General features: G+C 41.2%; 1 protein-coding gene and 1 long non-coding RNA gene across 3 annotated transcripts in view; one reads left to right on the plus strand and one right to left on the minus strand.

Annotated features, from left to right (window-relative positions):
• Window positions 1-13361, minus strand: part of LOC108160626 — a 154774-nt gene that overhangs the window by 36626 nt on the left and 104787 nt on the right. The window lies entirely within an intron of this gene.
• Window positions 7556-8275, plus strand: LOC117189722. Its single transcript, XR_004473519.1, has 2 exons — window positions 7556-8043; window positions 8094-8275. It is a non-coding gene; the product is annotated as an uncharacterized LOC117189722 (long non-coding RNA).

Genomic DNA, 13361 nt, shown 5'->3' on the forward strand with positions numbered 1-13361 from the left:
CTATTAGGATCCTACAACTTATCGAGTGGCCCTCTGCGAATGCTGTGCGTAGTGTTGCCGATACACACAGATACACTCCCACACAGTTAGGGCACGGCTGGTCAGTCGTGACTGATTCTGAGCTCTGGTACATGGAATGAAGCTAATTGCGTGCTGATTGAATCCAAAGATTTGGCTCAAAGCAATCAGCACTGAGGAGTGGAGCACAGATGAACCACTTATAGATATGCCACCACTGACATAGTTTTGGGTGTTTTTGCAGCATGTAGTGTCCAACTATTCGAAAATCAAAAGAAAAAGGAAAAGGTCGAACAAGTTAGGTACACTTTCTAGAAAGATACTTTTCATACCGCCCTCGCTAGCATAGCTCGAAGAAATTGGTGGAATGCAGGAAATCCAGAAGATCATCCGATTGCACAGTTATGTTAAAGCTTAAAGCTCAGCTTGGGAATGCAATAGGTAAGGCGAATAGACTTTATTCATGTGAAATCATTCCCCTGCATAGTTTCACTTACGGCACACGTATATATAGATTTTCGTGATAGCAATCGCAGAGTGAATGGTGAAGACACGTGGAGTTACATAACTTCCAATATTTCGCTATTATCCAATCATCCACTGTTCATTTGGATTAATAAACCCGAAGAGTGGCGTTAGCTGAACTACCCGAGGGAAAAGTGCAAATAAAGTGAAATTCTTGAAAGAAGCAAAGGTACGTTAGTCCACCGTGGAAAGAAAAGGTTCTGACACAGTTTTATTTAGGCCAAGCCAGCCAAGCCGGCCAACCAATCTACGGTATCAACTACTAAAACAACAAAGCTGACCGTTTGGGAGTTAGTGCAGTGCACATCCACGGCGGCAAAGTGAAGGCTGAACCGTTGACGTTGGGCTAGCTCAATATCGGAAATCATTTACGGCTCGGGACAGACCAACCACCATACACCACTGCTGGATCTCCGAACTTCAGTTTGAACCTGCCGATCTCAAAAAGCCGGAGGACATAATCGTCACCAACCTACGAAAATTTACAAAGGATTGAGTAATTAGGCTAGCCTAAACCACATTGCCTCAGAACCACTCTAGCTGTCAGCAGATTTTTGTTTTTATTTTGATTCCCGTGTTTCTCAAGTAAAATTTCAAGTGCAAGTTCCGGTTTGCCTTTATCATTATCACATAAAAATATATACGCTGCTGCTCTAAGAACCAGCTGTTTAGATCCACATATTCATATCTCGTTTATCATTGTGTTGATTAATGTAGTAACTAAATAGCTTCCTCCAATGAGTAAATTTGTTAAGTAACTGAAGATTTTGAAAACTGAGCAATATGAGTTTGGGATAATGTGTTTCTCTTTATATATATATATAAATTTATACTGACCAACCTCTAAATTACACAGCGTATACAAATGAATCCGTCAAAGTCATCTTGGGCCCAACGATACACCGATGAGTTTAACCAATTACTGTGAGTACCACTAGTGGCTGAAACCACAATGCCTATACACCAATGCAGGCGTAAGTTTGTTAAAGTAGATATATATATACTGATTTAAAAGAATATTTCCCCCCTCAAATGCTCAAATAATTAAGTTTTTTTTGCTGATCCAAGAAGAAGGAAGTTTGTATATTTTTGTTTATTTGTAAATGTAAGGTATCGGATTATATCTGTAATTCATGTAAAAAATATCAATACAATCTCTTATGTTTAGGGACATTTAACATAAAAAAATAAAATGAATTGGTAATCATGAATATGTCTGCCTAAACGAAATATTATCTCCGTCCGTCAAGTACTTATGCTTATCTCCCTCAAAATGCACTAGAAGATGTTGAATCTTTGAAATGGGACAAAGCCCGAATGTAAACGCGTTTGTCATGGTTGGGTGGGTAAAGACTAGGGACATACATCACCGCTGTTCCCTCCATCAGACAGAAGACGAACTACACTTTTTCTAAGCGTTTTCTAAATGGGTATCGGCGCAGAGTGGAAATGAGTTTTTTTTTTTTTTTTTGCTTATTGATATTAACGTCGAGATCCTGTTTATTTTTTTTGAAGCGCATTATATTGATTTGTGTCAGGAAAACTGTGTAGCTAGGGGAGAAAGAACCCCGACCAATCCGACGAGCTGGACCCGAGCACAGCAAGAATGCGCGCCTTCGAACCTAGCTTCCTATTAACATGAGGTCAGGAAAAAACCATCTATTGGCCAATGTCGGAGTTAGAGCCTAAATAGGCTCTGGCCCTAACTCACTGGCGAAGACTGAACACTACACAAACATGGCGCCCAACGTGGGGCCCGAAAAGTTTTCTTTAAGTCCCATTTAAGCTCTACAAATCCATCCATTTACTATATTTCACATTTGCTGCACAACCAGTTGTTTTGTATTCGGCTGGAATCGATCGGTGGACTTAGCGATTGCAATTCGGATCCCGGATTGATCGACCCTGATAGATCTATGCTGAGCAAAATAAACAATCTTGACAGGAAACAATCTTAAAGTGTTTTTGATTTACGATGCTCTGGAGAATTTCGGACATTGTCCAGCAATTTGAGATGGTTTTAGATGAATAACAATAATAGTTACTTAGTTAAAATAGTGGAATGCGCTGGAGGAGAGTTTTCGGTTTTTTTGTCTGTTTTCTTGTATTTTGAGATATTGATGAGCTAAGGAAAGACGGAAATTAGGGGATAAGCAATTTGTTTCGAGAAAGTTTTTTTGTGTTAGTGAATTAAAAATAAATGGCTAAAATGCCTGTTACTCATAGTAATGAAAATCTCGATGGCATTCGCGAACAAAGAGATCCGTTTTGCTTTATTTGTAATGAAGTAATCTTGGTATCTGAATTAGTTGCAAGTACTCCGTGTAATCATAGATTTCATAAATGTTGTATAACAGAAGCAATCACGACCACACCGGCTTGTCCGATATGTGCGGCATGCTGCCTTATTTCGCAACTACGTTGTGGTAACAATACCCTTGCAGCGGAACTTGGTGACGCAGCCGAAGAGGAAGAGACAGGAATCAAAGATATTTCAGCTACAGACCCAGGAGCCCATACTCTGAGAAGAATGGGAGGCCTTTATAAGAACCGAGGCAGAGGTAGACCCATCAGTTCGAACGGAGGCGTGACCACTAGATCAAAATCGCGACATACAGATCCTAGTCGGTCAGAGCAGGAAGAAAATTTATCGGGAAAATCGCCAGACGACATAGTAAGGTACATACAGAACGCCTTAAGCGTTCAACAAGAAAATATGATAGATGACATGGTTGATATTTTGAATAAAAACATCGAAGAGACAATTCAGAGACAACTGGCTACACTCAATCTAAACATCGCCACACAAGCAGTGGGAAATGTGGAGACTGGGAATAGGCAGTCCGGCGTACGGGCTTCGTTAGCAGGAAACATCTCAAGTCACAGTAGTAGTAGAAGAAGGTCAAATGCACAGTTAGCACCTGCAAAGGCAGCTAACATAATTTAAAATTGGCGGATAAAGTTTGACGGATCGAAGAATGGTATGAGGATGGACGATTTTATATATCGAATACGCTCTTTAACTGAACAGAACTTAAGTAATGATTATCAGGTACTTTGTGATCACCTGTATCTCTTGTTCGCTAATAAGGCCAGTGATTAGTTTTGGAAATTCCACCGTAACCATACCAATTTTTCTTGGGAAACCTTTTGTTTTGAATTTCGCAAACGATTTGAGGACGCTGAAACTGACCTTGACATATGGGAAAAGATAAGGAAACGCAGACAAGGCGAAAATGAAGTTTTTGATGATTATCAGTGCGCAATAGAGGATTTAGCAGATACACTTCAACAAGGCATGTCCGAAAGTCAATTAGTCGAGTTGCTGATTAGGAATGGTAAGCCAAGTTTGCACCATGAGCTACTTCATTTAAGAATATCAAATAGGTCACATTAACGTGTCGAAGTGCGAAAACATGAACAATTCTACAATGACATAAAAGCTTGTAAGCCACGAACTTTGCGTTCCTATATTAACGAGCTAACTGACGCGTACGAGAAACAAACTCAGGTAGAATCGAATGCGCCAGATCCAGAAGTCCTCGCGATTCAACCGAAGCCATCAAACCTAACCTGTTGGAACTGTGAAAAACCTGGTCATCGATTTGATGATTGTCTAGAGCAGCGCTCTATATTTTGTTATGGTTGTGGCGCTAAGGAAACGTTCAAGCCGAAATGTCCCAGATGTAATCCAGCGGGAAACCGACCGGCGGGTGTGTCGATCGACAAAACCTGGACGCACCCGAAACTGTGAAGACTCCTAGTATACCCGTAAAATTGTCAAATGAAACAAAGGCAAAAACTAGTTTAGAAAATAAGTTAGAAGAAGCCAAACCCCATTTCTCTACTATTCCATTACATGTAAGGATAGCTAATTACAATAAGCTTCGCGATAAATTGTTTGGCGAGACTATAAATTCCAAAATCCATCAGACCCAAAGAAGGTCGACGAAACGATTAAGACAGTATTGGAAATCGATTCGCGCTGACAGAAAAAAACTGGTAGCCTCGATTTTTAGTAAAACTGATAACAGACTGTACACAGAAGTATGCATTGAAGGGAATAAGTACACTGCGCTCCTAGACTCTGGGGCAACCCTGAGTTGTGTCGGAGGCAAGGCAGCACTGGAGTTCCTAGCGTTAGGAAAAACCAAAAAGTGCTCCGGCAACATACGAACTGCTAATGGAACGCCAAGTAAGGTTGTTGGCAAATTACAAACTCAAATTACTTATCGAAAGAAAACAGCATGGTTAGATCTTTTTATTATCCCCGGGTCTCAAACAAGATATTTATCTCGGGATAGACTTTTGGCATCAGTTTGGATTAACAGATAGCATCAGCAACGCGCAGGTTTCCGAGCTAGACGTGGGTGGAGAGACTCATGACCAAGAACTCCCCAAGTGGCATCTTTTGTCAAATGAACAACAAAGTCGCCTAAAGGCCGTTGTAGAAGTTTTTCCATCATTTGCCAAACAAGGTTTAGGCAGAACAAATTTGATAACGCATAAAATAGAAGTCGGATCCGCAACACCCATCAAGCAAAGACATTGGCCAGTGTCACCAGCAATAGAGAAACTGATGTTTGCCGAAGTCGATCATATGTTAGCCCTAGACGTAATTGGAGAGTCTTCAAGTCCATGGAGCAGTAATTGCGTGTTGGTGCGGAAAGGGGAAAAGAACAGGCTTTGCTTATATTCGCGTGAGGTAAATAAGGTCACTATAAAGGATGCTTATCCGTTACCTCATATAGACGGTATTTTGAGTCGATTGCCGCCAGCTAGGTTCATAACAGGCCTAGATATGAAGCACGCCTTTTGGCAGATACCACTCGACGAAAAGTCACGGCAATGTACGGCCTTCACAGTGCCAAACAGGCCACTATATCAATATAAAACAATGCCGTTCGGGCTCTGCAATGCTGCGCAAACTCTCTGTCGACTAATGGACCAGGTTATACCGGCCCATCTAAGAAAATGCGTCTTTGTATATTTAGATGACTTACTTGTGCTGTCAGAGGATTTCGAGTCGCATTTGGTCACGCTTCAGGAAATTTCGGTTTGCCTAAAAAAGGCTAATCTGACCATTAATATTGAGAAGTCCAAGTTTTGTATGCGCGAAATAAAGTATTTGGGATTCATCATTCGAGAAGGACAAATTCTGACTGATCCAGGGAAAATAAAGGCCGTCAATGAGTTTCCTGTTCCTACATCTATAAAACAGTTGCGTCGGTTCCTAGGATTGTCTGGTTGGTATCGGCGATTTGTCGAAAATTATGCCACCATAAGCTTTCCACTGACGGAATTGTTAAAGAACAAAAAGTCTATAATTTGGAATGATGATGCCGAAAAAGCTTTCAATCTTCTAAAATCGCGTTTAACATCAGCTCCGATTTTGATTACCCCAGACTTCACAAGCCAATTTATCTTACTGTGTGATGCAAGTACCTACGGGATAGGTTGTGTCCTGGCGCAAGAGCGTGAGGGTGTGGAACTCCCAATCGCGTATATGTCGGAAAAATTATCGAAAGCCCAACGGAACTACACCGTTAGCGAACTGGAATGCTTAGCCGTTATCAAGGGTATAAAAAAATTTCGTGCATATAAGGAAGGTCAAGATTTTGTGGTAGTAACGGATCATGCGTCTTTAAAATGGTTGATGAAGCAGAAAGATCTTTCTGGAAGACTAGCGAGGTGGTCGATGAAATTACAATCATTCAATTTTTCTATTACACATAGGCGAGGGTCAGAAAACGTTGTTGCTGACGCCCTGTCTCGACGTAACCAACCTGCTATAGAAGAATTCGTTACCAGTAGTCCCATGATTGATTTACAGTCAAGTCACTTTAAGTCGCCGGAATATCTTAGAGTGATTCAACGAATACAAGAGAATCAGTCAAAACTCCTTGACTTAAAAGTTATTGATGGATATGTTTATAAAAGAACCGAGTTCAATAGAGATAATGACGGACACGAGGAATCCTGGAAACTTTGGGTACCCTCCGCGATGATACCCGAAGTATTGCAACAAGCACATGATGCGCCAAGCTCTGCACATTGTGGTATGGCTAAGACGGTAGAAAAACTCAAAAGGTATTTCTTCTGGCCCCGAATGGTAAGCCAAATTCGAGAGTACATCTCAGAATGCCATATTTGTCGATCTACTAAGAGTACGAACAAAATGTTAAAACCTCCGATGGGCCGACCATTAACATCAGACCGCCCCTTTCAATGCTTGTATATGGATCTACTAGGTCCGCCGTACCCCCGTACTAAAAATGGAAACATTGGGTTGTTTATAGTAGTAGACCATAACACGAAATTCCATTTTCTTAGCCCTCTAAAGAAGTTCACGGCGCCAAAAATGTGTGAATACCTGGAAAGCTCCAGGCTCCAAGCTTCTACACCTTTGGAGTGCCGGAAGTTGTTCTAACAGATAATGGTTCGCAGCTCAAATCTAGTTTTTTCGAAGCTTTTCTTACAAGTTTTGGCATTACACATCGGTGTACGGCTATATATTCTCCTCAGGCCAATGCTAGTGAACGATTAAACAGATCGGTTCTGGCAGCCATCCGCGCTTATATTGGAAGTGACCATTTCAATTGGGACGCTAATTTGAACGCTATCAATGGTGCACTTAGAGCAGCGGTGCATCGAAGTACTGGTTATTCACCTTATTTCCTTGTTTTTGGTCAGAACATGAATCTAAACGGAGAAGATTATACCCTATTGCGAAACATGAATCTGCTAAGCAACGACGTCCGATTAGAACACTCCGATCTGTTACAACTGGCAAGACAAGACGCTAAGAAAAACATAAAGAAATCACATGAGCTTAACGCGAAGAAATATAATCTACGGAGTAGGAACGTACAACTTAAAACGGGTGACGAGGTTTTTGCTCGTAACTTTACCCCTATTATTATGAGTTGGTGAACCCAGCAGAGAAAAAGATTGGAGTTTTCCATCTCAAAGATATTCAGGTGAAGAATAAATAACAGCAATTTTTTCAGATAATGTACCTTCGAGCAGGTCTTGTTTCATTATCTGTGGTTGTAGTGTCCAACTATTCGAAAATCAAAAGAAAAAGGAAAAGGTCGAACAAGTTAGGTACACTTTCTAGAAAGATACTTTTCATACCGCCCTCGCTAGCATAGCTCGAAGAAATTGGTGGAATGCAGGAGATCCAGAAGATCATCCGATTGCACAGTTATGTTAAAGCTTAAAGCTCAGCTTGGGAATGCAATAGGTACAGGCGAATAGACTTTATTCATGTGAAATCATTCCCCTGCATAGTTTCACTTACGGCACACGTATATATAGAATTTCGTGATAGCAATCGCAGAGTGAATGGTGAAGACACGTGGAGTTACATAACTTCCAATTTTTCGCTATTATCCAATCATCCACTGTTCATTTGGATTAATAAACCCGAAGAGTGGCGTTAGCTGAACTACCCGAGGGAAAAGTGCAAATAAAGTGAAATTCTTGAAAGAAGCAAAGGTACGTTAGTCCACCGTGGAGAGATAAGGTTCTGACACAGTTTTATTTAGGGATAGGAGTACTGGAAAATCTTAATACAGCCAAGCCGGCCAACCAATCTACGGTATCAACTACTAAAACATCAAAGCTGACCGTTTGGGAGTTAGTGCAGTGCACATCCACGGCGGCAAAGTGAAGGCTAAACCGTTGACGTTGGGCTAGCTCAATATCGGAAATCATTTACGGCTCGTGACAGACCAACCACCATACACCACTGCTGGATCTCCGAACTTCAGTTTGAACCTGCCGATCTCAAAAAGCCGGAGGACATAATCGTCACCAACCTACGAAAATTTACAAAGGATTGAGTAATTAGGCTAGCCTAAACCACATTGCCTCAGAACCACTCTAGCTGTCAGCAGATTTTTGTTTTTATTTTGATTCCCGTGTTTCTCAAGTAAAATTTCAAGTGCAAGTTCCGGTTTGCCTTTATCATTATCACATAAAAATATATACGCTGCTGCTCTAAGAACCAGCTGTTTAGATCCACATATTCATATCTCGTTTATCATTGTGTTGATTAATGTAGTAACTAAATAGCTTCCTCCAATGAGTAAATTTGTTAAGTAACTGAAGATTTTGAAAACTGAGCAATATGAGTTTGGGATAATGTGTTTCTCTTTATATATATATATAAATTTATACTGACCAACCTCTAAATTACACAGCGTATACAAATGAATCCGTCAAAGTCATCTTGGGCCCAACGATACACCGATGAGTTTAACCAATTACTGTGAGTACCACTAGTGGCTGAAACCACAATGCCTATACACCAATGCAGGCGTAAGTTTGTTAAAGTAGATATATATATACTGATTTGAAAGAATATTTCCCCCCTCAAATGCTCAAATAACTAAGTTTTTTTTTGCTGATCCAAGAAGAAGGAAGTTTGTATATTTTTGTTTATTTGTAAATGTAAGGTATCGGATTATATCTGTAATTCATGTAAAAAATATCAATACAATCTCTTATGGTTAGGGACATTTAACATAAAAAAATAAAATGAATTGGTAATCATGAATATGTCTGCCTAAACTAAATATTATCTCCGTCCGTCAAGTACTTATGCATATCTCCCTCAAAATGCACTAGAAGATGTTGAATCTTTGAAATGGGACAACGCCCGAATGTAAACGCTTTTGTCATGGTTGGGTGGGTAAAGACTAGGGACATACATCACCGCTGTTCCCTCCATCAGACAGAAGACGAACTACACTTTTTCTAAGCGTTTTCTAAATGCGTATCGGCGCAGAGTGGAAATGAGTTTTTTTTTTTTTTTTGGTTATTGATATTAACGTCGAGATCCTGTTTATTTTTTTTGAAGCGCATTATATTGATTTGTGTCAGGAAAACTGTGTAGCTAGGGGAGAAAGAACCCCGACCAATCCGACGAGCTGGACCCGAGCACAGCAAGAATGCGCGCCTTCGAACCTAGCTTCCTATTAACATGAGGTCAGGAAAAAACCATCTATTGGCCAATGTCGGAGTTAGAGCCTAAATAGGCTCTGGCCCTTACTCACTGGCGAAGACTGAACACTACAGAGAAAAAATGAAATTGTTTTCTTGATGCTGGCTATAATAATAATACGATCCAATTCAGATTCCGCAGTCTTAAAGATATGGTCATTCTCTACAATTCTACGTTTTTGGTTTTCTCATATCTTTAAAATTGTGGATGCCACAGATTTTCGTCCTTTGTGGGGGCGGAAGTGGGCAAGGCGAAGTTTTGAAATATTTTTGTAGCAGTGACATATCACAGAAGTCTGGATCCAAAACATCGTTGCTCTAGCTCTTATAGTCTTTGAGCACTAGGCGCTGAAGGGGACGGACAGACGGACAGACGGACGGACGGACAGACGGACAGACAGACAGGGCTCAATCGACTCGGCTATTGATGCTGATCAAGAATATATATACTTTATGGGGTCGGAAACGATTCCTTCTGGACGTTACACACATCCACTTTTACCAAAAATCTAATATACCCCAATACTCATTTTGAGTATCGGGTATAAAAACAGACCCTCTTATAAAGAAAGATTTGAATTATTTTCGCTGCAGTAATTATCCGATCGCAAGGATTTTTGGTCATTCGGCAGATCGTACGTCAATGTCGGAAACGCTTTTTCTGCCTGTTACAAACTTTTGTAAGGACACAATATACTCTTGTGCCCCTCGAGTACCGGGTGGAAGCACACATACACACACAAAAACTGCTGCAGACTTCTGGGCTTCGCTTTTATGGCTATCTGTGTATGTTGTTGCTGTTGTTATGGCCGACATTTTCATGATTATGTCCCTCATTTCAGAGGGACTACGCAGAGCGTAGAGAGGGTTTTTTTGCAGCAGCCCTGGTCTCTAGCCCATTGCCATTTGGTCAATTTCTATGCGAGTGCGGTATCTCTTTCTCTCATACTTTAGCCCATTTTATTGGCCGTTTTTGCCGTTGGTCGATAAGAGGAGACAGTGCTATTGACAGTCCTTACCCACTGCCAGGACATCTAGCGTAGGTCGTTTTTGTTGGTGTCGCCTGAAAGACGCTCGCATCAAATTAGGTTAGCGGGGTAGGGATGCGTATGAGTGATTTTTATGGGATTTTTATTTGAGCCGGGAGATTGCAGCTTATTGTCCCGCTTGCCCTAAGCCTTGTCTAGACATCCTGCAGCGACGACTACTGCTCATTAGCCTCCGATATTTATGAAGCCTTTTCCCTCAACGCCACTTCCCTCCTCGCAGGCTGCTGGAGCACATTAACACTGCCAAAGTTTTCGCCGACAAAGTAAACAACTTACAAGAAAATGCAGCATCAGCAGCGGGGAAAAACCAGATAAAATCTCATTTAATATGCACGCGCAAGGAAAACTCTCTTCGCAGCGAGTGGAGGGGAATGCAAATGGCAAAGTTTCGTTTGCTTTAATCAGTGCGAAAAATATTCAACTTGTAGCGTGCAGGTGTGGGATAGCTGTCGTTTACCCATACTAGTATGAAGAGATTTCGTGTGCACCTCTAGCTATGCTCTGACTAAGCTCGCCGGATTGTCGGGGTTCGTTCTACTCTCTCCTATCACATACTGACACACACTCGCATAATGTTTTAGGTGCACATTTAAAAATTAAAAAAAAAAGAAGAACCAAACATAAAACTAACAACAGAATCCAGGTTTAATTGGTTATGGGACTAACAAGTTGGTTGTGGAAAGTGTGGACATACTTATCAATTACTCTACTCAAATGATGAGAAACTCCGGTGTTAGTGAGAATCTCTATCTTCTCTACCCTCCCAACCTATGCTATACAGGTAACCTGACCGTATAGACCCTTGAATAACGTTAAACAGTTATCATCCCACCACCTTGATCATGCCTTTCTGAGGACGGACTCCTGAATTTGGAACATATTATGATTGTACTTCAAAATCAATATCATTATATATATATTTCAATAAATCCCTAATCATCTAATTAAATTATTGGAGGGGGTTTTCTTAACTTATAATTAAATTCATTTTTTTGCTGTCTCTCGATAGCTTAATATATATGTAAAGAATTGAGAAGAAATATTAGGAAAATAAAGATTTAAAAATGACCATCATATATGGGTAACAGATTCTAAAGGGGTGAGAGGTACCAATACATTATGGTTACGGATATATAAAGGTGATATCAATAGAAAAATATATGTAACACGCAGGTTACTTCCCAGCTCAGTGCATATATGTACTTGTTCTTATTTACAAACTCACAGCGCTTTTGGTAGGCTAGTACCGTTTATTCCATCCGTGATCGTTGAGCTCAATGATGACGTTGGTGTATACTTCTAAGGAAAAGAAAAGATATTTAATACGAGTATATATGCACGTGAGCGTACTAGAGTGTACTGCTTTGTAATCTCAAGAAAAATTAATGTTGCCCATTAGTTTCCAAAAACCATTATGTTGGCTGGGTTACATAACTAACTATAAAACTGTATACATCGTGTGACGAAAGAGAATGGTTTTAGCCTGGCACATGAAATCTAGAGGAAAAAGGGGCGTGTGTTACATCAACGAGTAACTACGATCCTCTATTGACGTGGTCGAGAGACATATCAGTCAGGCTGAGTAGGACTGCGCCTCCGGAAGAATCAAACAATAATGCAATCAATTCGAGTTCGTTATTGGGTGTCGCTGGCGCAGCTAAATCAGTTGACGATGGGGTACATTAGCTCCTTAGCTTGACTTCAGGTTGCCGATCCGATTCGACGTCGGTCTGCGGACTACACTTTCATTGGAGGCTCGTTAACGGGTGGCATCAATGACGCCAAAAATAAAGTTCCGGAGGCGCCTCTTGGTTTTCGCCGTGCATCCACACGGTTATTGAGGCTTTCGACAGACAACGCCAAGCTGCAGGTCTCGCTGTTCGGTGTTTTCCCGCGGGTTCACTACTTGTCTTTTCGATCCGCCCCACAACTCTCGTAGACCACACCGTATATGCACTCCTATGCAACGGATGATCGCACGAGCAGTCCCGTGGCTACGGGCCGCCGTCCTATAACACATATTCTTATATATATATATTACCACGAACACTTTCCAAACTAATCACGGACATACCAGCTAGGTTTTTCCTTACACTGCTTTCCTGGGTAAATCTCCTGATTCTCGGTCTTAATTGAAACTCAACTCAAGAGGTATGGCGTAGATGCCAGAACTGTTCGTTGGCTAAATATATATATATAGTGACATATCTATAGTCCATGCTCCGCATACCCTTGTCTATGTCTATTACCCTGCACCCACAATACTATAAACAATACGACACCCTCAGCTTCAAACCCTCATAAACAATCTCACGCTCGAAATGGACCACGCGCAGCCGATTGCAGGCAATGTAAACAAACACCCTAAACTGGAAGTTGAACATAAAACAATAGATGCCGCCCTAGAATCCAGCCGCACTAGAATCCAGCCGCACCAGAATCACGCCACTCTTCAGAGATCAATTACGAATCGATTCTCAAGAATCACACCATCCTAGCTGACCAATCAGAGGCCCTATTCTCAGCCCCCCCCAAGTAATGCAACACCGATCATACGCAGCGGAAGCCTTTCATCAAAAGCCGCCTTTCCCACATATCGATCGAGTCACGTACTCCATCTCCGAAGCCGAAGTCGAAGCCAACGCCTCCGAATCCAAATCCGAATCCCAAACCGAGCATCATAATATAAATAGTCTGCATCTAAGAAGCCAACTCAGTTCTGTTCAAGACAAACGTCAATCGCGACACCGTCGGAGAATT

The sequence above is a fragment of the Drosophila miranda genome (genome assembly GCF_003369915.1).
Source record: "Drosophila miranda strain MSH22 chromosome Y unlocalized genomic scaffold, D.miranda_PacBio2.1 Contig_Y1_pilon, whole genome shotgun sequence".
NCBI lineage: Eukaryota > Metazoa > Arthropoda > Insecta > Diptera > Drosophilidae > Drosophila > Drosophila miranda.